The 23,796-nt window shown below is 26.2% G+C and overlaps 8 non-coding genes across 8 annotated transcripts; 5 read left to right on the top strand and 3 right to left on the bottom strand.

Moving 5' to 3' along the window:
• The first annotated feature begins 1,724 nt into the window (after positions 1-1,724).
• Trnag-ccc (transfer RNA glycine (anticodon CCC)) lies at positions 1,725-1,797 on the top strand. The gene has a single exon. It is a non-coding gene; the product is annotated as a tRNA-Gly (tRNA).
• Positions 1,798-4,247: 2,450 nt separating this feature from the next.
• Trnag-gcc (transfer RNA glycine (anticodon GCC)) lies at positions 4,248-4,318 on the top strand. Its single transcript has one exon. It is a non-coding gene; the product is annotated as a tRNA-Gly (tRNA).
• A 1,524-nt stretch (positions 4,319-5,842) lies between these two features.
• Positions 5,843-5,928, bottom strand: Trnay-gua (transfer RNA tyrosine (anticodon GUA)). The gene is given in 2 exon segments: positions 5,843-5,878; positions 5,892-5,928. It is a non-coding gene; the product is annotated as a tRNA-Tyr (tRNA).
• Positions 5,929-8,382: 2,454 nt separating this feature from the next.
• Positions 8,383-8,455, top strand: Trnaf-gaa (transfer RNA phenylalanine (anticodon GAA)). The gene has a single exon. It is a non-coding gene; the product is annotated as a tRNA-Phe (tRNA).
• A 4,202-nt stretch (positions 8,456-12,657) lies between these two features.
• Positions 12,658-12,729, top strand: Trnae-uuc (transfer RNA glutamic acid (anticodon UUC)). Its single transcript has one exon. It is a non-coding gene; the product is annotated as a tRNA-Glu (tRNA).
• A 725-nt stretch (positions 12,730-13,454) lies between these two features.
• Positions 13,455-13,526, top strand: Trnac-gca (transfer RNA cysteine (anticodon GCA)). The gene has a single exon. It is a non-coding gene; the product is annotated as a tRNA-Cys (tRNA).
• A 4,752-nt stretch (positions 13,527-18,278) lies between these two features.
• On the bottom strand, positions 18,279-18,350 carry Trnae-uuc (transfer RNA glutamic acid (anticodon UUC)). Its single transcript has one exon. It is a non-coding gene; the product is annotated as a tRNA-Glu (tRNA).
• Positions 18,351-20,611: 2,261 nt separating this feature from the next.
• Trnag-ucc (transfer RNA glycine (anticodon UCC)) lies at positions 20,612-20,683 on the bottom strand. The gene has a single exon. It is a non-coding gene; the product is annotated as a tRNA-Gly (tRNA).
• Positions 20,684-23,796: the final 3,113 nt, after the last annotated feature.

Raw genomic sequence — 23,796 nt, 5'->3', positions numbered from 1 at the left:
ACATCGATGCGCATTTTCGTTTGCGCACCGAATCAGTATATTTGGTAATTTCTTTAACTTGTTTTTATGGGTATTCAAAATTTCGCTTAACTTTTCGAATACTGGATAAACATAGTTGAAAAAGGCAAATTAAGCAGAAATAAAAAACAATGAAGGATAAAGATATTACATTCTTTTTTTTTACTTCTTTTCGTTTTTTGGGTGGCATGCATGCGCCAGTGTCCCTCCCCACGCTACGCCCCTGTTACCAACTATAAGTTAGAACACTGCACTTCAAGATACCTTAAACTATTCTTATTATATTTTTTACAAGTAAGATAATCGCTTCACAGTCTTTAAAATACTTAAGAAGTATTAAAAATAAATGTAATTTTGCACTTATCTGAAAATATTAATTTAAGCAGTTTTTAAAAGCTTACTAAAAAGCTTTAAAATAGATAATTTATTTAAAATAACTATAAACACTATTACATTTTATACCACTTTAGTTTTGTAACTTAGGTAAGAAAATAATACATATATCAAATATAAGCATAACCTAATTAAAAAGGTTTTATTATTTATCAACATTTAAAAAACAACAAAATTTTCAAAAATACTACACGTTGACTTCTTTAACCTACAGGTGATTTTAGTAAACAAGTTTACATGATTGTGTATTAACAACTTACATACTTAACTTAACTTTCATGTGTTTAAAGTGTTACAGCTTGAAAGCTTTACTTGAAGTCTGAAAAACATTTGTTATTTATATTAAATAAAAATTATTTTATACTTAAAATAGCATTTATTTATCAATTTAGTATACTAGTTTCATCATGAATTTAAATAATATACCATTTTATGAAACGTAAATTGTTTTAGTATTAATTTATTTTTATAAGATTACTCGAAAATCATTAAACTTTTGTGTTACTACTAGACTAGAAAATGTGTGTAATAAGCTTTAATAAAATTTTAACTGAACAATTTATAACAGAACAAAAATATGTGGAGGTATAAAAAAATTTGTAAATATTTTTGTTTTTGTAACTGACAACAAAAACAAAGTAATTCAAACAAGTAACTTATTTACTAGTTTAAATTAGACTGTTATTGTTGCTAGACTACACAGAAACTACTTTAAAACATAATTTAGAGATAATAAAAAAATTGCAGTACGTGTTGTTGCTTATTTAAGTAAAGCTAAGTACTTTTATAAAATAATTAATTAAGGTTAACTATTAAGTTTCTTAATTTTAATCACAACTAGTTTTCGATACTTATACTATGTTTGAATAAGTAACCATATAGCATCTGAAAAATTTAACTGTTAACATAATGTTAATATTACAACCATTAATTTAAACAAATTTAAATTCAAACAAACAGATTAAAACAAATAAGCTTAAGATTTGAAAAGAAAGTTTTTTTTCTGTTTTAGTTAAAAATATTTGGCTTACGCTGAGTTATATTTTGAGCGAACGTTCAAATTTTATAATTACATCAAAAGAGCCTTAAGTTCTAAGGTATAAATATAAATTGAATTTTAAAGTATTATTTTACTTTTCTTAAAAAAGTAAGAAACTCAAAAATCGTATGTTGTACATAGAATATATCAGTATTATATAAAACATGAACCGAACCGTAAAATTGTTAACCGGTAATACACAATAAAAGAAATCAATGAGAGTTTGAATTTGAATTTATCAAATATCTAGCTGTAACAAGACTTTACTACAAGTTCCCGGCTAGCTCAGTCGGTAGAGCGTTGGACTCCCAAACCAACGGTCGTGGGTTCAAGCCCCACGATGGGCGTGGTTTCTTTTTATTTTTTGGTGTATGAACTATCTTTTGACAATAACATTGTTTTATTACAGCTGATTTGTGTTTTTTATCTATTTTTTTTAATATCAAACAGAATCTAAAACAACATATTGTTTAAGCAGGGTCAACAGAACAATATTTATGAATGTATAGTAAAAAGAAAATAGGTACAATTTATGACCCGTTTTTTAACGATATTTTCTAGTAAATATAACTACTAGTTAACTTTAAATAGTAGTACATAATTAAGTAGGTGAGCTTGACTTTTGATTTTTGACTTGACTACTAAACCATGAAAAAAATATAGTTATGTAAAAATTAAAAACAAGAGTATTAGTACATTCCAACAAATAACTAGCTACTCGAATTTTTTTTTCAATATCTTGTATCTAGTCATGAAAATAATTACTGAATTACTTGCTTACTACTTGATTCAAAATTTATAATTTCAAAATAAGGTACAGTTAAAAATTGTATATTTACATCAGTAGTCATTCTACAATTTTTATTAAAGTTTTATAAAGCTTGCTAAAATTGGTTTGAAATTATTCATTTCTACTTAAAACATTTACATCATTCCATTCTTACATGCAAAATATTTCACTACTGTACCAAAAATACAAAAGTGCGTCGAACCCGGAACTAGTGCTTGGAAGGCACCAATGCTAACCGTTACACCATCGAAGCTTGTCTTAAGTCGAAAAATTACTGTATATAAACCCAAATGTCAAGGCAAGTAAATCTGTAGCGCACTCGAATGCTAGCATATGTTCGTTCAAGCGTTAATTTTTTTGCCCTTAGCTCGACAGAATGTGCTATAATATTTCGCTGCAAATTTTAAACGTGTTTTTGTTCGATAGCTTTGACGCTCGTTGAAAATAATCACGTGGTTTAGTAAACTGCAAACTTATAGAGAAATTTTGCTTGTCGGTCGTTGAATTTTAATTTACGTTGTTCGTTTGCTGTTGTTTAAAACTAATTAGTGAATTTCTTGACGTCATATTTAAGTTTTAGCTACTATGGTTTTTAAAAAAATTGTTTATAATATAGAACTAACGATGAATGGTGTTAATAGTCTAATCAAAAATTAAGTATTTTCCTACAGCTTTCTTTAGGTGAAAAAGAATACCTTAATAGCTTACGCTATCAAGAATAATTATTATATACTACATTTCAGATGAATCATAAACAAATACTTGTTGAACTTTTTTTTTCAAATATAAATACCAAATTCTCATTAGCTACAAAAATTACTAATTTCATTAAGTTATGTTAATTTTAAAGCTATGGCTAAAAATTTTCTTAATTTAGTAAAGTATAAATAAAATTCTCATTCTCATAGCCACTATTTAATTTATAATCTAATAAAATAGCTTTGTATGAATTAAATGTTAATTAAAGATTAATCGTACTTATGAAAGGATTCTATCAACTATTTTTTATTATACAATTTCAACTACCATAACCTTACGATTTTTAATGGGATCAGAAGATTAAACTAGGCTAAATATTTTTATCCAAGTATAGTCTTGAGCAATTTGTAGAATAGTTTACTGAACGACAAAAATAAAATACCAAAAGTGTTTGGTCCTAGGACCTGGTGCACGAAAAAACGTTTCTGTTATCGAGTCGTACACTACAAATAGAATACAATTAAGGACCTTTCCAAATAAATACATTTAATAAGAAAGAAATAGTTCCCTGGTTTTATTGGTCATCATCGTGCTTACACAAACGTAAAAAAAGGATATACCTATTAATGTTTCATTCACAAATGTTACCTACTGCTTATGGTATGTTTGTATGCAAACATTTTAATTGTCTAAATTGACACGTCTAAAAACATTATTAATTTTTAGTTTTGTTTTTTTAACAACCGGCTTCTAAAATGTTTGACAAAGTTAGATATCAAAGTGACAACTTGGTTTTAACAAAATTTAAGTAAATTTTGATATTTTTACAAAATTTCTCAACTTTTTTCTACTAAGCTTAAGTAGTTGCAACTGTAAACTTGTTTCAGTTTTCAACCAAATAATGTCTGTTATTATTTAAATAAACGAAAATAAAGTGGTAAATTAGTTTTATAAATAAATAAGCTAGTTTTAAAAATTTAACTAATTTAACTAATTTAAAATTTTCTAGTTTGTACATGAATTGTTTTACTGCAATAAAGATAAAATAACATTTTTAAAATAAATATTCTATTTAAAAATGGTTATAATTTAAAAATGAACAAAAACTAAATATTTAGCCGCTAATAAAATAGTTAAAAAAATGTAAATACTAAAATACACTAATATTCAAGTCGCATAAGATCAAAGCTAAATGAACACTTGATTGTTTATATCATCACAACAGTTGCTACTTTTGATAAGCAAATGCAGATACGCTGCATTTGATAACCACTTGGTTTATATACTATAAATTTTGAAGTCCAACAAGCATTGTTGGTTCAGTGGTAGAATTCTCGCCTGCCACGCGGGAGGCCCGGGTTCGATTCCCGGACAATGCATTTTTGCTTATTTGAATGAATATTGTCTCAATTAGTTTGTTTTATTTTTTCTTATCACATCCGAGAGACTGAATTATTTAAAAAAGATTTTTTTTAAATTTCTTTTCAACAAAAAAAAGGAAAATTTTATAATTTACTTTTTTAAATTTTTTAACGAGTTTCCCCTAAAAACTTAAATTTTTTTATTTTGGTTCTTTATTTAAGATAACGAGTTGTTTTATACAACAATAATAACCAGCTTAACAGTTTTGTTTATTTTTCATTACTTACTGCTTAACTTTTCAAACTATAAACCAGAGAACAAGTTATAATTGTATGCTTTTTGAGCTCGTACTTTAAACACAGCCAAAAAAGTGCAAATTTGTCTAAATTATTGTCCTTCGTACTAAAGCTAAATCTAAATTACTAGTTATTTATTATATAAACCAGAGTCTCTGTAGTCTATTAAGTTTTTAAATGACTTTTTATTTGGTTTAGAAATTGTTGAAAGTCATGATTTTAGTTTTTCTTCCTGATCTTATTATATCACCTCTAATTGTAAACTATGCCATAAATACTTTTCTATGATAACTTTATATAAACTAAAATGTGATCCAAGTTTAAGTGTTTTTGAATCTAAATAAATCACAGTTTCACTGTTTTTTATTTTCTTTCAACAACTAAAACTTAGTCCGGCTTTTTTGAAATAATTTTTATTAATGTTTCAACTATGTTGCACATGATTAATAAAATCATGTTTTGTTTAATGCATTTGAATAACTTGCTTGGTGTGTTTATTAACTTTGTACTAATTCGTATTAGTTTTTATATATTTTAACTAAAAATGTTTAAAACTAAACTTCTTGACACTTATTTAAAGGAACAAGTTTTTCTTAAGAATAAGTTACACTTTCTACACAAACTTTTTACTTAATCAAAAAGTTCGAACTTAAGCGGCAGAATTTTTACATTTAAAATTAAGTATCAAGGTTATTTGTTATTCTTAGCATTGCCTTTTTGTTTTTGTAATCATAAAACAATGATAGATCAATCGGCTTTTGTTGGTTACCATTAATATATAAATGGTGCAAGTTTCAATATTAACGACAGAACTAACTTAAAAGTATAACAATTATTTCAATAAAGTCTTCAAGATATTTGTTTTTTGAAAATAAAAGATGACAACAATTAAATGAATTATTTTTATAATACTGCCTTTAAATACTTCATTAATAATTTTTAACAGTAATGTAAGTTTTATCACTAAAAATTTATTTCGTTAAAGAAAAAACTAATATAAAATAAGGAGTTTGCCTGTTTTGAAAAAAAAAAAAAAACTACTATTTATTATTGTGTTTAAATATTTGATGTTTTGTATATTTATCTAGAAATTTAGTTGTTAACAAACTATTTAAATTATAACATGTTTTTTTAGTAAAATACTTCTTTATAAAATGATATTTCAAGAAATAGTTAAATTTGTTGATTTTAAAAATAAAAATGTCAAATAAAACATTATTTATATTAATCACGAAATACATAAAGTCCTTCGAGCCGGAGTCGAACCAGCGACCTATGGATTTCTAACAGCTGGCTACAGTCCACCACTCTACCAACTGAGTTATCGAAGGCGCTGAAGTAATGCACAAATTTGTGTTTATAAACGTTAGTGTTTGAAGCACTTGTGTGCTTAACAATTGATTTTGTTTATTTAGTACATCAACACGGCATATTTTAACATAAGTATGCTTTTAAAGTTGAAAATTTTTTGATTGCTTTTATCAACTCACTAGTATGGCCTTATGCGCTTCTACTGTTAAGTTAATATATGCGTACCAATTGAAGTCTTTAAAGCTTAAAAATTTCTAAATACCAATTTACAAACAATATTTTGGAAGTAGACTTTTATAATAGTTTTCAATGCGTACCAACTGAGCTACCGAAGGTTGTTATAGTAACCATGATTGTTTTTTCTACATACTTAAGTAATAAATGCATACCTTTACAATTTTTTTTAAAGAAGCTTGTAAACACCGAGAATAATATTAGATTAAATTAGCTTGTTTACATGTGGTTTAAATTGTAATTGTAACCTATCATAGTTCTTAAATCTAAGTTTTCGCACAATTTTATTTGTAAACAGATATATATGTTTTATATGCTTTTATATCTAAACAAAAATTAAATAAAAATTTTAAAATTGTAAAATAAATATTTTAGATACATTCTAAACTTATGTAAAACAAGTATTACTTTTAATTTAGATTAAAAATATCAAATTTAATAAAAGCTACCATAAAATGTAGGAAAAAGTGTTTACAATAAAATTGAAATTGTTTACACTTTTGAAATTTTTTTATAAAAAATGAACTAATAAATGTTTATAAGTTAATAAATAAATGTTGCAGTGTTAAAATTTACATAAATTACAATCAACAAGTCATATTTTTAAACGGTTTAAAAAAAAGTTAAATTTAAATAAAACAGTAACTGATTTTATAAACGAAAAGTAAAGTAAGACTTATTTTCGTAATAAACAAATACAAACAAAACTATATAAATGTATTAAAGTATTAGTAAATAAATTTACACTAAACCTTCAAAGTATAATACGACTTTTTGGAATTAATTTCGAAGAAAAATACGGAGATGGGTTTGAACCCACGCGTGCAGATCACAAACTGTTATGACGTAAATATAGAGTAGTTTTTTTTTTAAGAATTCCACACAATGAAAACTAGAAATTTTAAAATACAATTTAAATTATAAACATACCCTAAAGAGTTAGTATGTCACAAACTGCATATGTCACAACAGTTTTGTGACGTAATAATGGAAACGTTAATTAATGCATTATAAACGCTACGAATCGCTTGTAATCACATGGGGGTCTGGCTCAGATTGTAGAGCGCTCGCTTAGCATGCGAGAGGTACCAGAACTATGCCCGGCTCCTACACATTTTAATAATAGTTACAATATATACTTTTATCTTATTTGATTTTTTTTAACAATTTAGCTAAAATAAATGAGAGCACAACACTCTTTATTATTTTACTTGTTTATTTTTTTTGTTTAATATGTAAAAAATACTAATCATTAGTAATAAAACAAGACCTTACTTTTAATACACAGCTTATTGCAGATCTTATTAGAAAAAAATCAGCTCATTGTTTTAATTATACATAATTTTTAAGAACTTATATTTGTCTGAACAAGTTTAATAAAGTTTTTAATAACTTATGATTACTTAATTCATTTTTAATTTTGCAAAGTCAAACATGATTTAGTTAATAAAAAATGATTTAGTAAAATTAAATATGATTTAAGATATTCAAAGTGTAATAAAAACCGAAAGGTTTTTTCGTACACTAGGTCCTTTGATTAAATATTTTTGAGTGCTTTTTTTGCCGTTCCATAAAATATATAGTAAAATCAAACATGACTTAATTTATTCCAGCATGATTTAGTAAAACTAAACGGATTTAATTGAGTCATACATGATTCAGTAAATTTATACATGACTTAGTTTAAAAAAATTCTGATTTAGTTGATTAAAAAATATTTTAGTTAGGTCAAGCATGATTTAGTAAATCAAACAAGATTAAGTAAAGTATAAGTCATACAAAGGTTAGTGAAATCAAACATGATTTCGTAAAATAAAACTTGATTTAGTAAAATTTAACCTGATTTAGTTAAGTCAAATTTGATTTGATAAATTCAAACATGATTTAATAAAATTTAACCTGATTTAGTAAAGTCAAAAACTTTAGTAAAGTGAAAAATTATTTTTTAAAGTCTGACACGATTAAGTAAAGTCATACATTATTTAGTTTAAAACATTTGTTAGATTCTGATTTAGATAATTGAAATATTTTCTAGTATAGTTAAACACAGTTTAGTAAAGTCGAACAAAATTTGTTCCTTTTCTACTTATGTTTTTATAATAAACAAGTTGTCTGAAAATAATTTAGTTTATGTAAAGCAAATACTTTTCATGGGTGAATTGAAATAGCGAAAATGTTGATGTAATTCAGTATTTGAATTTGTATGATGTATATAAACGTTACAAAATGTTTGTCCACAAGCCTCGATAGCTCAGTCGGGAGAGCGTCAGACTGAAGATCTGAAGGTCCCTGGTTCAATCCCGGGTCGAGGCATGCCTTTTACCTACTTTAAATGTACTTATCTTTTGTTCATGTTAAAATCACTTTACTTTATATAGCAGGGTTTCCCAAAGTGGGCGATATCGCCCCCCTGGGGGCGATTTTGGTAAGTCGTGGGGCGATAAATAGTAAAGGGGCGAAAAGGTGGGCGAAAACTAGTAAGGGGGCGAAAAGAGGGCAATTTTAAATTTTTTTTTGGCAGATATTTAGTTTTTACTCTTTAGCTTGTTTTTTTACTTATTTTAGCCTGCTATCAAATATTTGACCCTGAGGTAAAACTTAAACAAAATAAGTTCACTTCGTTTACGTGAAATTTAGAGAAAAATCAAAAAGTTTAGGACTCCTCCTTTCAAGTAATTCACATATTTTTATTCATATCTTTTCTCATTTAACAATTACATAGGTCATAGACGAATGGAAATCTTCTCACCATTTCATAACCTGACATATATGTCATTTGTGATCATAACTGCTTTGTAAAAATCTATGTTATCGATTATAAACTATCACCCTGTGATATTTCCAATTGTTTCTTGAAAAGTAACTTAGTTAGACAAAAAAAAAACTATATTAAAGTCAATTTTTACCAAAAAAAAAAGTACTTTCTTAAATTTGACTTAAATAAAGTCTATTACTAACTTATTATTAATAAAACAACAATATTTATAATATTTTATAGCTTATACAGATCTATTGTTTTAAATGAATAAATATTTTATGTTTTAGTTGTTTTTATGTTTATTCATAACATTATTGCATTATAATATATTGAAATCTTCCACTTCTATAAAAAATTATCATGTTTTCTTGAGTTCGCACTTTTTGGTTTTGTTCAAAGTGTGAACTCAAGCGGAAGTCTACTGTATAAATTAAGTGGTTTATGATTTTAAAGTTAGTACTAGTTTTGTTTTGACCTGGTTAAATTTGTAGTTTATATTTGTCGTTTTACATCACACAAAAAAATTAAATAAAATAGTGATTTAAACATTTATTTGAAAGATTTTTATTTGATAGATTTTTGTTATTACTTGTTGAATCTGCATAAATAAATAAAAAATGATAACCATTAAAGTTTTTATTTCAAAAAAGATTATTTTGGCTTTAAAAGAGTATAGATGTAAGGTCTCTATTTGAAATGACTTCAAGTTTTAACTTAAAAGATTTTAGAGTTAGTTTTACTTTCTAAGCTGAGTTATTATTCTAAAAAAATGTATATTTTAATGAAATTGAAACAATTATTACAACTATTTTTGTTTTATCTTAGTTAATAATATTTTGAAAGTTAAAATGTGTTGTTCATTTTAACAGTTTAATCCTAGCTTTGAATTAGACTTTAAATTTTTTACTATTTTCCTCTGTTAAATTATTAGAGGCTGATAGCTAGATTAAAAATTCATTTCTGAACTGAATTAAATAAGCCATCAAAAACTGCTACAGTTACAAAACAAATTTTTACCTAAAAAAAAGTTTTTTAATTGATTATTTTCTATTCACAGAAATAACTGTAAAACCTTTAGTTCGTTTATTAGTCAGTTTTCTTTAGTAAGAAAATAAAATTGTTAGAGTTAAGGTTTAATTTTGTAAAGGTTATTTCAAATAAAACACTAATAATGGTATTCTACTATAAAACATATACAGGGTTGCCACTTTACCTGGAAACCTGGAAAAACCTGGAATTTGATAATTTAGGCAAAAATAACCTGGAAAAACCTGAAATTTTTAATAATTTTAACGTTTTCAGTACTAAAATTTCAATCTGACACAAAAAATCTATCATATAAATAAGCTTTTTTTGTCATCATCAAAAAAATTTTTTATCAAAAAACACATCTAAAGTAACTTTAAAGCATATTTTAAATATTTTTGTACTATTTAACACAGTTTTTTTTATATAAATTAACATAAACCTAAAAATAGACCCAAAAATGTTTACTTTTAAAAACCTGGAAGAAATTTGGAAAACCTGGAAAAGATTTGGAAAAAACGAGTGGCAACCCTGCATATAGTTAAAAAAGATTAAAATTAAATTTAAACTTTACAACGAACTTGTTTATAATATTTCTTAGTATTAAAAAAAATAATTTTACTGTATTAACAGAAGCTATTAATGAAACCAGTTTTCATGTGAGACAATCGACCAGTCGGTCAATCTTCCTCAAACTAGATCAGCAATGATGTTTTGATATTTATTCCATAATGTGTCAGATAAACTATTTATTCTTTTGTAGTTTTTTCAATCTCTGGTATAGAAATTTTTAAATATGGTTATTTATAAAATAGTTTAAGTATATTGTGCGGCTTAAAAAAGTAAATGACTTCTAATTTTCCGAAATTTGTTATATGAGAGATTATTATAATGTCAGGTTTCAGTTAAGATTTTAGATGGGTAACTTACGGTCCAGATACAATCAAATTTCGGCCCGCTTAATAACTTGAAAACTACTTGTTCAACACAAATAAATTTAGTTTTTTGATATCTAATATTTTGAAAAACGCTTTCATATTGGTTTTTAGTTTACAGTAGTACTTCCTAGATCACAATAGTACTAATCATTTTATTACTATTTTGCTAGAGTTTTTTTAATTTTCTTGTATGTTAATTTTTAAATTACGCAGCCCGCAAGTACATTTTTAGCAATTCAAAACTAGAAAGGACTTTTTAGGAAATATGACTTGCTGACTACAAAAGTTGTCTACAATTAACCTAAGGATTCATTAGTTTCAAAACAATACATATTTAAAGAGAATTGATTACAAAATACATAGGCTTTTTATTAGTTAAGTATTTTAATACACTTTACTGGGCTAATTTAAAAAAAGATGTAAATTATTTTCTCAACCCCTGAAACTACTTTTACCACAGCCAAAAAGTGCATGCATAAGAAGTACCAGACTAAATTACATTTCGAACACAACTTTTTTGGCTAAAAAGTGCGTAGTCGAGAAAATAATTACTTTATTTTATAAAATACTGGGGGGGCGATTTTTTTTCAATTTCTCAAAAGGGGGCAATTTCGTTATTTAGTTTGGGAAACCCTGTTATATAGTGATTTATTTAACATAGTTGTTTTGTTTCTTAACGTATATATTTTTTCAATTACTTTTACTAATTAAAGATAAATTAAATGCTAAATATAAGGAGTTGTAAACTTTTTAATACTATATATCTTATTTAAGTTAGAGTCCAGAACACCTTAGTAACAACTATCTTAAAAACTAAGTATGTATAAGTATCAGAGTGATTAGTTATTATGTACTGCTAAATATATATAATACAAGTAAAAACTGTGCTAACAAAGTTTATTCTAAGAAAAGCAATCAAATAAACTCACTAAAGAAGCAACTGAACAACATAAGAGTAACAAGAAAACAATAATACTCTCTGGCGCTAATGTGTGTGGCAAGAATATAGGCAAAAAATAACAAAAATAACTTTTTATAGCATAAGTTACTTAAGTAAGTTTTAGTTATTTGTAAATTACATTTGTTTATTTTATCAAGTTAAGTTTTACTAAGTTCGAAATATGTTCACCATTAACTGTAAGTTTTAAGAGACTGAAATAAAATTTAAAAGTTGTTGAGTTAGAATTTAAAATGTTTAAGCGACTTTAAAAGTAGAAAAAGCTTAAATGTTATAAAAAAAATTCTAAATGTAGTTTGAACAGATAAAAAAAAAGCTTTATGATAATCTTTTCGAATAATCACTCAGTTTATAAACAGAAAGGTTGTAATTATTTTACTAAAAGTAAGAGGGACTTAACATTTATTTTCTTGAAAAGTATAAAGTAAAGTGTATAAGTGTTTATACAAATAAACTGCAATGCGCTTTAGTAAGACTTTAAAACATATATGTATACATATATTGTTAGGAATGATTTTTTTAATTTTTTTAAACGAAAAATTTTGTCAAAACTTTTTATAAGTTTATGTTTTAATAATTTACAAAACTAAACTAAGTTAAGTTAACAACATATAATAAATAACTTACTGTTTATAAAAAAGAACATTTTGATTGTTATGAGTACTTAAAAATTTTTAAAACTTAACATACAAATAGTTTGAAATATAAAGATATAGCACAAAAGTTTCAAGTAATAAAGCTCACAGAAGTTTAAGTTACATAAACGTGCTTTAATTGACATGTCATAACGCTTACGTATACATATATAAATGCAAAATATTTTTGTTCCCCGTAGTCCTACATGGTCTAGTGGTTAGGATTCCTGGCTTTCACCCAGGCGGCCCGGGTTCGATTCCCGGTGTAGGAACCTTTTATTTGAATAGAAAATTAGAAGTTAGTTTTTAAGCTGTGTAACAAATTTCGTTTATAAACTACACAAATCTATGAACACCTTTATGTAACTTTTTGTACTTAAAATACATGAAATTAAATAAATTAAGAAATTAATAAGTTGGATTAAACGTTAGCTTTAATCACATTTTAAATAAAAAAGGTTCTTTAAAAAAAATCTATTTAAGTTTTACATATATACATCATAAAATAAACTTAATTAAACTAATTAGTAAGTAAGCATTCTTGAAAAAAATATATAGTGCTAAAGAAGTGTTATGTTCGATACTTTAGATGTTTAAGTTCTTATAAAGTTAAATTATAATTCAATAAACCTAAAACGTATACAAAAGAGTGATTGTTTTTATTTAGTATTGTAAACTACATTAACGTTACTACCTTTAAAATGTTATTCATTCATTGTTGTAAAATAAAAAAATTCGAAATATTATTTCAAATATAGTGTTTAAATAACTGAAACTAAATAAAAGTTAACTTTTTTTTGTTAAATATTGATTTTTTAGTGAAAGGAAAAAGTTTTAAAGTGTTTTAGTAAGAGTTTGTCGTAAAGGTTTAAAAACTATTGCAAAAGGATTATTCAGCTACAAAAAAATAAGTCGAATTCAATCAGTTGTTAACAGTTTTGCTTTAGGCAACGCTGACAAACTGTTTATAATTTGTTCTGTATTTATATGGATGCGAGGGGATATAGCTCAGTGGTAGAGCAATCGACTGCAGATCGATAGGCCCTTGGTTCAAATCGGAGTGTCCCCTCCCCCTCAAATAAAACAAAATAGATTTTTTGATGTCGAATAATTAAGCTTGATGACTAATAGTTTTGCTTCATTCTTAATATTTTTTATGATGTTGAATAATTTTGCTTGATGCTTAATAGTTTTGGTTGATAATTCACAATTTATGCTTTACGCAAGAAAACTTTGCTTGATGTTGAACAGTTAGGCGGTGTGTTATACGACTATAAATTAGTAATATATTAATCAACAGCCGTACAACATTTGCACTAGGCTTACAGAATAGCCTCTAGACTGTAATATTAAGATCTTTTAAAGTGTTTGTATTTTAACATATTAAATATTTTTTTTTCGATTAACTATTCATTTCTTCTAGTGTTTAAACTTTTATGTTATGCTTTTAATACTCCGAGTATGTTATAGTATGCACTCCGAAGTTATCTAAAACTTTTAAAGATAATTAAGTTATTACAAAAATAAAATAAAATACCTTTCTGATTGCTTAACTAGTCAAAAAAAAAAATACGTAAACAAGGTTTTGATTTATTTTCAAAAAATAAGTGTTAAAAAATAAAACTGAAACCAATTGCTTTAGTGTATGCAACTTTAGTAATATTGTAATAGTAGTGCTACAATGGTTAACTCAAAGGTTACAAAAAGTGTTGTAATATCAGTAATTTATATTAACTTACAAGAATAATTTAAAAAGTATTTTCTACTGTTGCAACTTTAGGTTCAATAACTACGTCAGAAAGTTTGAATAGTTACGTCACAAAGAAGAAAAAGGAGGTACAGGGACAGAAAAACGTACTTTTACACACTGGATCGCGACGAAATTTAAAGAAATCATTACCTCACGTCAGAAAAAGTGTTATGACTTACAAAAACCCGCAGATATCAAAAATGTGGCGTGACGTTTGGAATAAAAAGGAAGAATCTCTCAGTATTTGTTTTGTTAAGTCTATTGAAAATATAAGTGAGAACACAAAACCGTTGCCACCACTGAATTGCGGTGATCATGTCGTGATACTTAATCAAACAGGTAACTTTCCTAGCAAGTAGGGGAATAGTGGAGTGGTGGTGGAAGTGAAGGACTGCCATCAGTGTGTTGTCAAGGTTGATGGATCAGGTCGCTTAACTGTTCAAAATCGTAAGTTTCTAAGAAGATTTACCCCTCCTGTTTGCAAATCTCTAAGTAATATCCCTTATCTGCGAAAAGCAAACATACCAATGTAAAAGTTTGTCTTTTCTGTTAGGTTGAGAAAAAGATTTCAATAAAAGTTTTAATATTCTGTGTTTTTATAGAAAAAAGATTCTTTTTGAATAAGCATTGTGTAATTTCCCTCTGTACTAATGGTTTTCTTCAAAATTGATGTTGAACTGGAATTGCTCGGATTTGCTTTAATCTATAATTTCTTGACTTATATTTTCTACAGAAAAGCAAACAGACCGCCAAAGTTTACTGCGAACAACAATGTGTCCGGGATGAGTGTGTGAAATTATCGGATCATTTGCAGCGTTTCCTTGTAAGACTTTACGATGCTTTTCAAGAGTTTCGTGACACCGATGATGCTAATATTCATTTATTGTAAAGTTGGAATGTTCACTGTAAATTAATGTTTTATGGTCTAATGAATGAGTTTCAGTCCAATGGTGACTACCTAAAGTTTGTAGTTGACTTTGCAGCAGACTAGTCTAACAGCCATCTATTCAAAGTGATCTTGGATGAGGACGTAGAGATTGACTTTCAAAAATTCGAGCTGTTAATTGGTATCGAGTATTTGGAAATTAAGTGTAGCAGTATCTCGTCAGTGTTTAATGCTATCAGTAATGCACCTTCTACTTTGTTTAAAGTCGAAAATATGATAAACATGTTTATCAGCAAATTAAGTGAAGTTTCAAGATGGTTAGATGAATGACGTGTGGTTTCGTTCTTAAAAGATAAAAAGTTCAAATCGGTGAAGCAATTAAGTTTTTGAATGCTTGTATTCAGCAACTGAGTTAAGAAAAGTAAAGATTAAGCTTCAAATTTTTTGTTAAAGTTTGTTTGTTTAAGTTGTAGTTTGTTTTAACAAATCATTTACTAGTGAACTAAGTTAATCGTAAATTTTGAAATGATTTTTGTCTTTCTGAGCTTGATTTTGTTGAATTTTAGACCTGAAAAATGTTTTTAAGTTGTAACAAATTGTTTTAAAATTTTTTTTGTTTCACTAGGTAAATTTATCGTTTTATCTCCTTAGTAGATAAAATCTGGGGGGAGATGTAGAAGTATTTACCTAGTTTTAGTTATGTTTTATATTACAGACTTTATCATTCGTTTAACTAGTTTGTGAATAAACTCAACAAAGAAAGATATATTTATTTAGTAAGTAGAAGAAAATGATCAATTTCTATAACAAACAATGCATAGGAAAACATAAATAGCTTATAAAAATTGCAATTGTAAACTTAATTTATTTTCTAAAAAAATATTTATCAACTAGTCTGACAGAAATTTGAACCCTTGACCGTTGGATAAAATGTCCTAAGCTTTACCGACTGAGTCGATATTGAAATTGTAGTGTTTATAAATAAAACCGTCATACATTGTGACGTAACTATTCAAACTTTCTGACGTAGTTATTGAACCTAAAGTTGCAACAGTAGAAAATACTTTTTAAATTATTCTTGTAAGTTAATATAAATTACTGATATTACAACACTTTTTGTAACCTTTGAGTTAACCATTGTAGCACTACTATTACAATATTACTAAAGTTGCATACACTAAAGCAATTGGTTTCAGTTTTATTTTTTAACACTTATTTTTTGAAAATAAATCAAAACCTTGTTTACGTATTTTTTTTTTTGACTAGTTAAGCAATCAGAAAGGTATTTTATTTTATTTTTGTAATAACTTAATTATCTTTAAAAGTTTTAGATAACTTCGGGGTACATACTATAACATACTCGGAGTATTAAAAGCATAACATAAAAGTTTAAACACTAGAAGAAATGAATAGTTAATCGAAAAAAAAATATTTAATATGTTAAAATACAAACACTTTAAAACAGAGTATAGCGAAAGGTGTTTACATGACTTTATGTACCAATTAATTGCTAATAACAAAACTTTTTTCATTTAAACGGTTTATTGAGCAATGCTTTCAAAATTTAACTAATTTCCTTGTCAAAACAAAATAAATACTCACAAAAACTAATTAATCAAACACAATACGAGTAAACTAAAGAAGCAATCAATATAAAACTAATCAAATTAATCATAAAAACTAAAATAGATAATTAGAACAAAAATGGACTATTTAAAAATGTTAATTGTAATTCTAGATCCTTTATCAGGACCTAGATGTTGATTAAGTTTAGGTTTAAGTTTTTTAATCATAATAGCCTCTACTGCAAGTAAAATATTTCTATTTTTACAAAATTTAATTACCTCAAAACAATTAAAAATATCATTATGATTCTGACAGATTCTACATTGTTCTATATGTGAAAAAACTGCGCTATTTGTAGGTTTTGTATGTTCTTTAATTCTGACGAACAGTTGTCGCTCCGTTTCTCCAATATATTTCTTTAATTCTGACGAACAGTTGTCGCTCCGTTTCTCCAATATATATTGGAGAAACGGAGCGACAACTGTTCGTCAGAATTAAAGAACATACAAAACCTACAAATAGCGCAGTTTTTTCACATATAGAACAATGTAGAATCTGTCAGAATCATAATGATATTTTTAATTGTTTTGAGGTAATTAAATTTTGTAAAAATAGAAATATTTTACTTGCAGTAGAGGCTATTATGATTAAAAAACTTAAACCTAAACTTAATCAACATCTAGGTCCTGATAAAGGATCTAGAATTACAATTAACATTTTTAAATAGTCCATTTTTGTTCTAATTATCTATTTTAGTTTTTATGATTAATTTGATTAGTTTTATATTGATTGCTTCTTTAGTTTACTCGTATTGTGTTTGATTAATTAGTTTTTGTGAGTATTTATTTTGTTTTGACAAGGAAATTAGTTAAATTTTGAAAGCATTGCTCAATAAACCGTTTAAATGAAAAAAGTTTTGTTATTAGCAATTAATTGGTACATAAACACTTTAAAAGATCTTAATATTACAGTCTAGAGCAGGATTTCCCAAAGTGGGCGATATCGCCCCCCTGGGGGCGATTTTAGTAATTTGGGGGGCGATAATTAGTAAGGGGGCGAAAGGGTGGGCGATAACTAGTAAGGGGGCGAAAAGGGGGCGATTTTAAAATTTTGGGCTGTCATGAGATTTTTACTTTTTTTCTTGCTATTTTACTAATATTAGCTTGCTATTAATTATTTGACCCTGAGGTAAAACTTAAACGAAAAAGTTTATTTTATTAATGTAAAAAATAGAAAAAAATCAAGTGCTTATGACTTCTACTTTCAAGTAAATACTATATTTTCATTCATATATTTCCTTGTTTAACAATTACATATATCATAGATGATTGAAGTCCCTCTCACTATTTTATAACCTGATATATATGTTATTTGGGATCTTAAATGGTTTGTAAAACCTATGTTATTTTTTATTAACTATCACTTCATGATATTTCCAGTTGTTTTTTGAAAAGTCATCAAGTTAGACTAAGAAGTAAAACTATACAGGGTTGTTAATTTACCCAGAAACCTGGAAAAACCGCAACTTTTATAATTAAGTTCACAAGTTTTCATTATAAGGTAGAAAATATTAAAGAAATTAATTTCAAACTTAGGCTATTTCAACATAATAAAAAATGTTCCCAGACCGGGAATCGAATCCGGGACGCGTGGGTGAAAGCCAAGAATCCTAACCACTAGACCACCTGGGAGGACGTCTACAAACAACTTTTCACGTTTATAATCCTATGTTTTTTGCATGCAGAGTTTTTTAAGTGAATTGTTTTATACGATACTTTGAACTGAAAAAAGTAAGCTTTAATTAAAACATTTTAGCAAAGATTATTTTTATTTAAATGGCTTCTAAAGAACTTTTGTTTAATATAATTAAACTTTTCTCAAATACATCAAGATAAAGTTTTTGAAGTTCTAACCACTTTCACTGTCTAATACATATTTAATGTGTAAAAGTTTTTATTTCATTATTACTCTATTATGCTCAATAACTGAAATACTGTATTTGTGTTTTGAATTGTCTTAAACTATGTGTATTACTTAATTTTTCTGAAACATTTAAACTTGCTTTTCAAATAATGTTTGTTTGCATAGTAACGTTTTATTTTATTTAGCTAGAGTAAAACATATATTACTAATCTACTTTAAAAAATCACTCTCTTCAACTAGAAAACTATTTAAATTAAAACATGATCTACCTTTATACAATTCGAAAAAATATAACATATTACTGTTGATTACATTTAAACTTTAGTGCATATATTAGTAATCAAAACTACTAAATCATGTATGTGGTAAACCTTTATGCTCTTTGTTATTATTTTAAGCTAACTTATGTATGTTATTTATGAACAAGCGTTTTAAAGATACAAAATTTTTTTCTATAACAAAATATGTTAAAGCAAATTTTATATAAGGAGTTAAAGTGAAGCAGAGTTTTAATCTAAAACTATTTTTTAAGACAAGAGCTTTTTATTACTTGTAAAACTATAATAAATTGAAATCTTTTGAATAAGTCTCATAACTATGTAAATAGATATTATTATTATAATTTTTTCTTATGTTGACCAAATTTATTATATATATATTCGTATAAACTAATAATAATAAAATTTTATATTGAAGTAACAAAAAATGGTGTAACCAGGATTCGAACCTGGGTTGTCACGGCCACAACGTGAAGTACTAACCACTATACGATTACAGCGAGAAGGTAGCAGAGGATGGTTTCGATCCATCGACCTCTGGGTTATGGGCCCAGCACGCTTCCGTTGCGCCACTCTGCTGTTTGTAACTGCTGCATATAGCGTATGTATACTTGAAGATTTGCTCTAAGTTTAATGCTTACTTATATACTTTTGTTGATGCAATTAAACTTACTTAAAAATTACTCATTTGCCTTGCTATTTAAACTTTAATTTAAACTTATGTTGTAAAACTGTTTGAGCTTAAATTTTTTGTTTGTTATAAAGCTTTTCAAGCTTTATATTTATTATTTTTATGGTAAAATTTAAAATAACTTAAATTGCAACATATTATGACCAAAAGCTATTTTAGTTTTATATATTTATCAGTTTCCTAAACTAAAGTTGATTTTTAACTATCTAATATCATACATCTATATTTTATTTTATATTTATTCTTGTTTTTTACTCTTTGAAAGCAGCCAAAATATATTTCAGCTTACGTTATACAAAAAAAATTTAATCTTAAATAAAACTTTAACTTTTTTTAATGAAACTGAGAGGTTTTTCTAATTTTAAACAGCAGTAAACATCATAAAAATTAATGTTGTTACTAAATGATAAATAAGCTTTTAACTTTGCTAATCAACTGAACTAATTCAAGTGTTGTAAACTTTTTGTTAGTTTTAATTCATACAAATAAATGTTTTCATGTATATGTTATAATAAGTACTGATTGCAAAGTACTATTAAGGGTTAAAAAACTTATAATTATGTGCTTAAAAAAGGATAATTACAACTTTTATACCATAATTGAGTTTAAACTTTTAGCTTAATCTTACTGTATTAGCCTAATACACATTTAAACTTGTAATTTCAGTAAACTAAATTAACTTTTTTCTAAGTTTTGAAAACAACATTAGCGTTTTGTCAGTTAATTTACTTGATTACTAAAATAAATTGCAAATATCTATAACTGTAGTAACTAAGTTACAACTTTAAACATTAAACACTAAAGCTTATTTCTAGTTTGTATATTTTAAAACATCTTTTCAATGTTAGAAATTTTTTGATTAATAAGTTAAAACTATCTAAATCTAAACCATAAGAAACTATATTGAAAAAGTTTTAGGCCTAAAACAAGATCTTTATAAAATGGAGTAAAATAATAATACTAAAGTTTTATGTTTGAAATTTTAAGAAGTTGTATACACTAATTAAAAAAGATAAAGTAGTTATCATTTGAAATAGTCCATTAAAAACAACGGCAAAAGTGCGTCGACCGGGAGTCGAACCCGGAACTAGTGCTTGGAAGGCACCAATGCTAACCGTTACACCATCGACGCTTGTAGAAATTGTTGAATAAAAAAATTATAAACGCAAGCGTAACTATTAGTAAACTGAACATGCAAAAGTATTGTTTTGTATTTATCTTTTGAATTGGTCTATTTAAACAGTGTTTTAAAACTTAGCTAATTTGTTGCCTTTTTATTTACCTAATTTTCATAACAACTATAAGATTTTTTTTTAAGCAGTTAAGGTTACTACATACTGAAATGTAAACCAGCTACATAAGATAAAAACTTAAACAGCTGAAATGTTTTTTATATAGAAATTTTTATAAATTAAACTTTAACACAATAAGCGTACATTTAACTTAGTTTAATAAATTTCAAAACTAACTTTTTTTAATTTTAAAATACAATTTACAAATTTAAGCTTTAGCATTTATATTTAATACAAAATCAGTAAATAAATTTCATAATAATACAGTAAAAGCAGATTTTAATTTGCTAGTTAACCTTTTCTGTTACTTTATATTCTTGAGTTTTATTACAAAGTTTTAAAAAAATTGGTTTTGTCTTAATTCTGTTATGAAAATAATATTTAATTTTCTATTTTTAATCTTGCGAATAAAAACGGAGTTTTTTGTAAAAATAAATACATTTTCTAGGATTTCTAAAATATTTTTTCTAAAATCTTAAAATAATATTGTTTATTAATTAGGAGTTAATTTCTTTCTGATGAAAAAATAAATATTTTGATATAAAATAGACAACATTTTGAAAGTATGGGGCAATTGGAAGTAATTGGTGAAAGCGACGCTCTAAATACCTAATTATCATGGGCAACCCGTAGTCTCCAATATCTGTATTGAGACATTAGAGACCACGAGTTGCCTGAGCTTTAGGAATATTCTAATAGGAATCAGACGCCTAATCCGGTAAAAAACGGAGCGAGAAAATAATTTAAATAATTACTAATCAACTTTTTAACGAGTTTAAAGTCTTGACAATGCTAATTGCAATAATGTTTTATTTTGCGAAGTTTTACTTATATAAAAGTGAGAAACATTGTATTTTGTTAAAGCAAGTCTACAATTGTATTACAAGTGTGTATTAGTGGTTTATTGAGTTTTATTTAAAGAGATGCTTGATGTAGGGAATGTTTTGCTAAAAAACTAATTTATTTGCGGTTATTTGTACTTATACTTTTATCTATGCATTTTTAGTGCTTAGGTGCACAATTTTATTTGCGAAAGAGCATTATGTTTATACTTGTAAGTGCACAATATATGTTGCAACTAACATAAGTCGCATAGAGGCGCAAAATTTCGATCTTTTAAGTCAAGTGCATAATGATTTTTTGAAGATGTTGCTTCTAACGTAGGTCGTCAGGGAATGCAGTATTTTAGTTCAAAATTGCAACCTATTAAGTCGCCAAAAGAGCGCAAGTATTTTTTTTTTAAGCATAAAAATGTAAAATAAAAACCGCATTAGAATTCAGAATTACAACAGCAGAAAAGTTGTTTTCGCTAACGTCTGAGTTTTAGTTTATAAAACAAACTTTCCTCTGTATTTACATCTACTAGTTTATTGAATTGATGTGCTGAATTATTGATCTAAAATGTAGATTGTGTTTTTTAAATCAGAATATTGCTGAAGTTTAAAACACATGTTTATATGAGTTTTTATATTTCTAGTCGTAAAATAGCAAGTCATTTTCTAATTTTTATTACTCGTTTCAAGTTCTAGTACTAAACTGTATTTAAGTTTTTCCATTCCAAAGAAATCAAAAATAAATATCCTTTAATTTTGGCAGTCGTATTTTGTTAAAAAAGTTGCTGTTTTTGCATCGTTGTGAACGTTGTTTGATATAAACAACTATTTTTTGTTTATTAAGCACATCTAACACCTTGCTACTGCTTAAAAATGAGTATGTTGTTTATAAGTACGACGATGGACAATAGAAGGTATAAACATTACGTGTGTCACTTTATTTTATGAAGTCACAATCAAAAAATCCTACGGTCTTTGTTTTTAAAGTTAATCAATGTAATTGTTGCTATTTCTACAAAACCGGTTAGAAGACAGGAAACCGAAAAATTTCCTAGAAAAATAAGATCGTTGGCCATACCAATGAAGGTTCACAACAAATCGTTCTCTCCCTTATTAACCACCGTGTTATTTTGTCGCTGTGCTAAAGTGGCCCTCCGTGTCAAAGTGACGCACCGTGTCATTTTGTCGCTGTGCCAAAGTGACGCACCGTGTCGTTTTGTCGCCGTGCCAAAGTGACGCACCGTGCCAAGGTGACGCACTGTGTCATTTTGTCGCTGTGCCAAAGTGACGCACCGTGTCATTTTGTCGCTGTGTCATTCTGACCCGCTCCCTAACTATACTAGCCTTAAACAAGTTTATAAGTAACCAAAACTAACTAGTAAAATTTAGTTTAGTTTTTATGTCAACAAAAAAAATATCATTTTCATATTTAAATTGATTTTTTTTTATTACTATTTTGTAATTTTTTTTATTTTAAACGGTTCAAACTAAATAGAAAAAACAGAATTAATTTTTTTAATATAAACTTATCTATACTTGGTTTTTTATTTTATTCTAAAAATTTCAAAAAGTAATAAAGCTTCATATTATATATATTTTACAATTATGTTTTTTTTTTCTTTACAAAAACTAAACTTTTTAAACTAACGTGTAAGTATAATTAAAAAAGTAATCCCAAATCGTTAAATCAATTGTTTTACATGCCTTATTTTATAAATTACATGTATAATTGTAGTTAAAGCTATACTTTTTATTCCCTTTAATTAAGTGTAAAACAAACTTAAACAAGTCGTGTCTTATCTAAAAGTTTGATAGTGTTTGTAGCTATAAATTCACAAAAAATATATAATATTAACGTGCGATCCTATGGTGTAATGGTTAGTTATCAGATCTCTGAATTCTGTGATCCGAGTTCAAGTCTCGGTAGAACATAATTTTGCAATGAAACTTTATTTTGTTTTGGTACTTAAAATAATGTTTTTTTTTCACTATATTATTGATTTCCGTGTTAAATATTTTTATTTGAACTTATTTAATGATTTCTTTAATTTAAACATTTAAATAAAACTGGAAAGTATTTTCTGCTAAAAGTGTTATTTTTCTTTTTTGAACAGCAGAAA

The sequence above is a fragment of the Thalia democratica genome, chromosome 2 (genome assembly GCF_965202585.1).
Source record: "Thalia democratica chromosome 2, ktThaDemo2.hap1.1, whole genome shotgun sequence".
NCBI lineage: Eukaryota > Metazoa > Chordata > Thaliacea > Salpida > Salpidae > Thalia > Thalia democratica.
The sequence above is the reverse complement of the archived record's forward strand: the minus strand, read 5'-3'. Positions and strand labels throughout refer to the sequence as shown.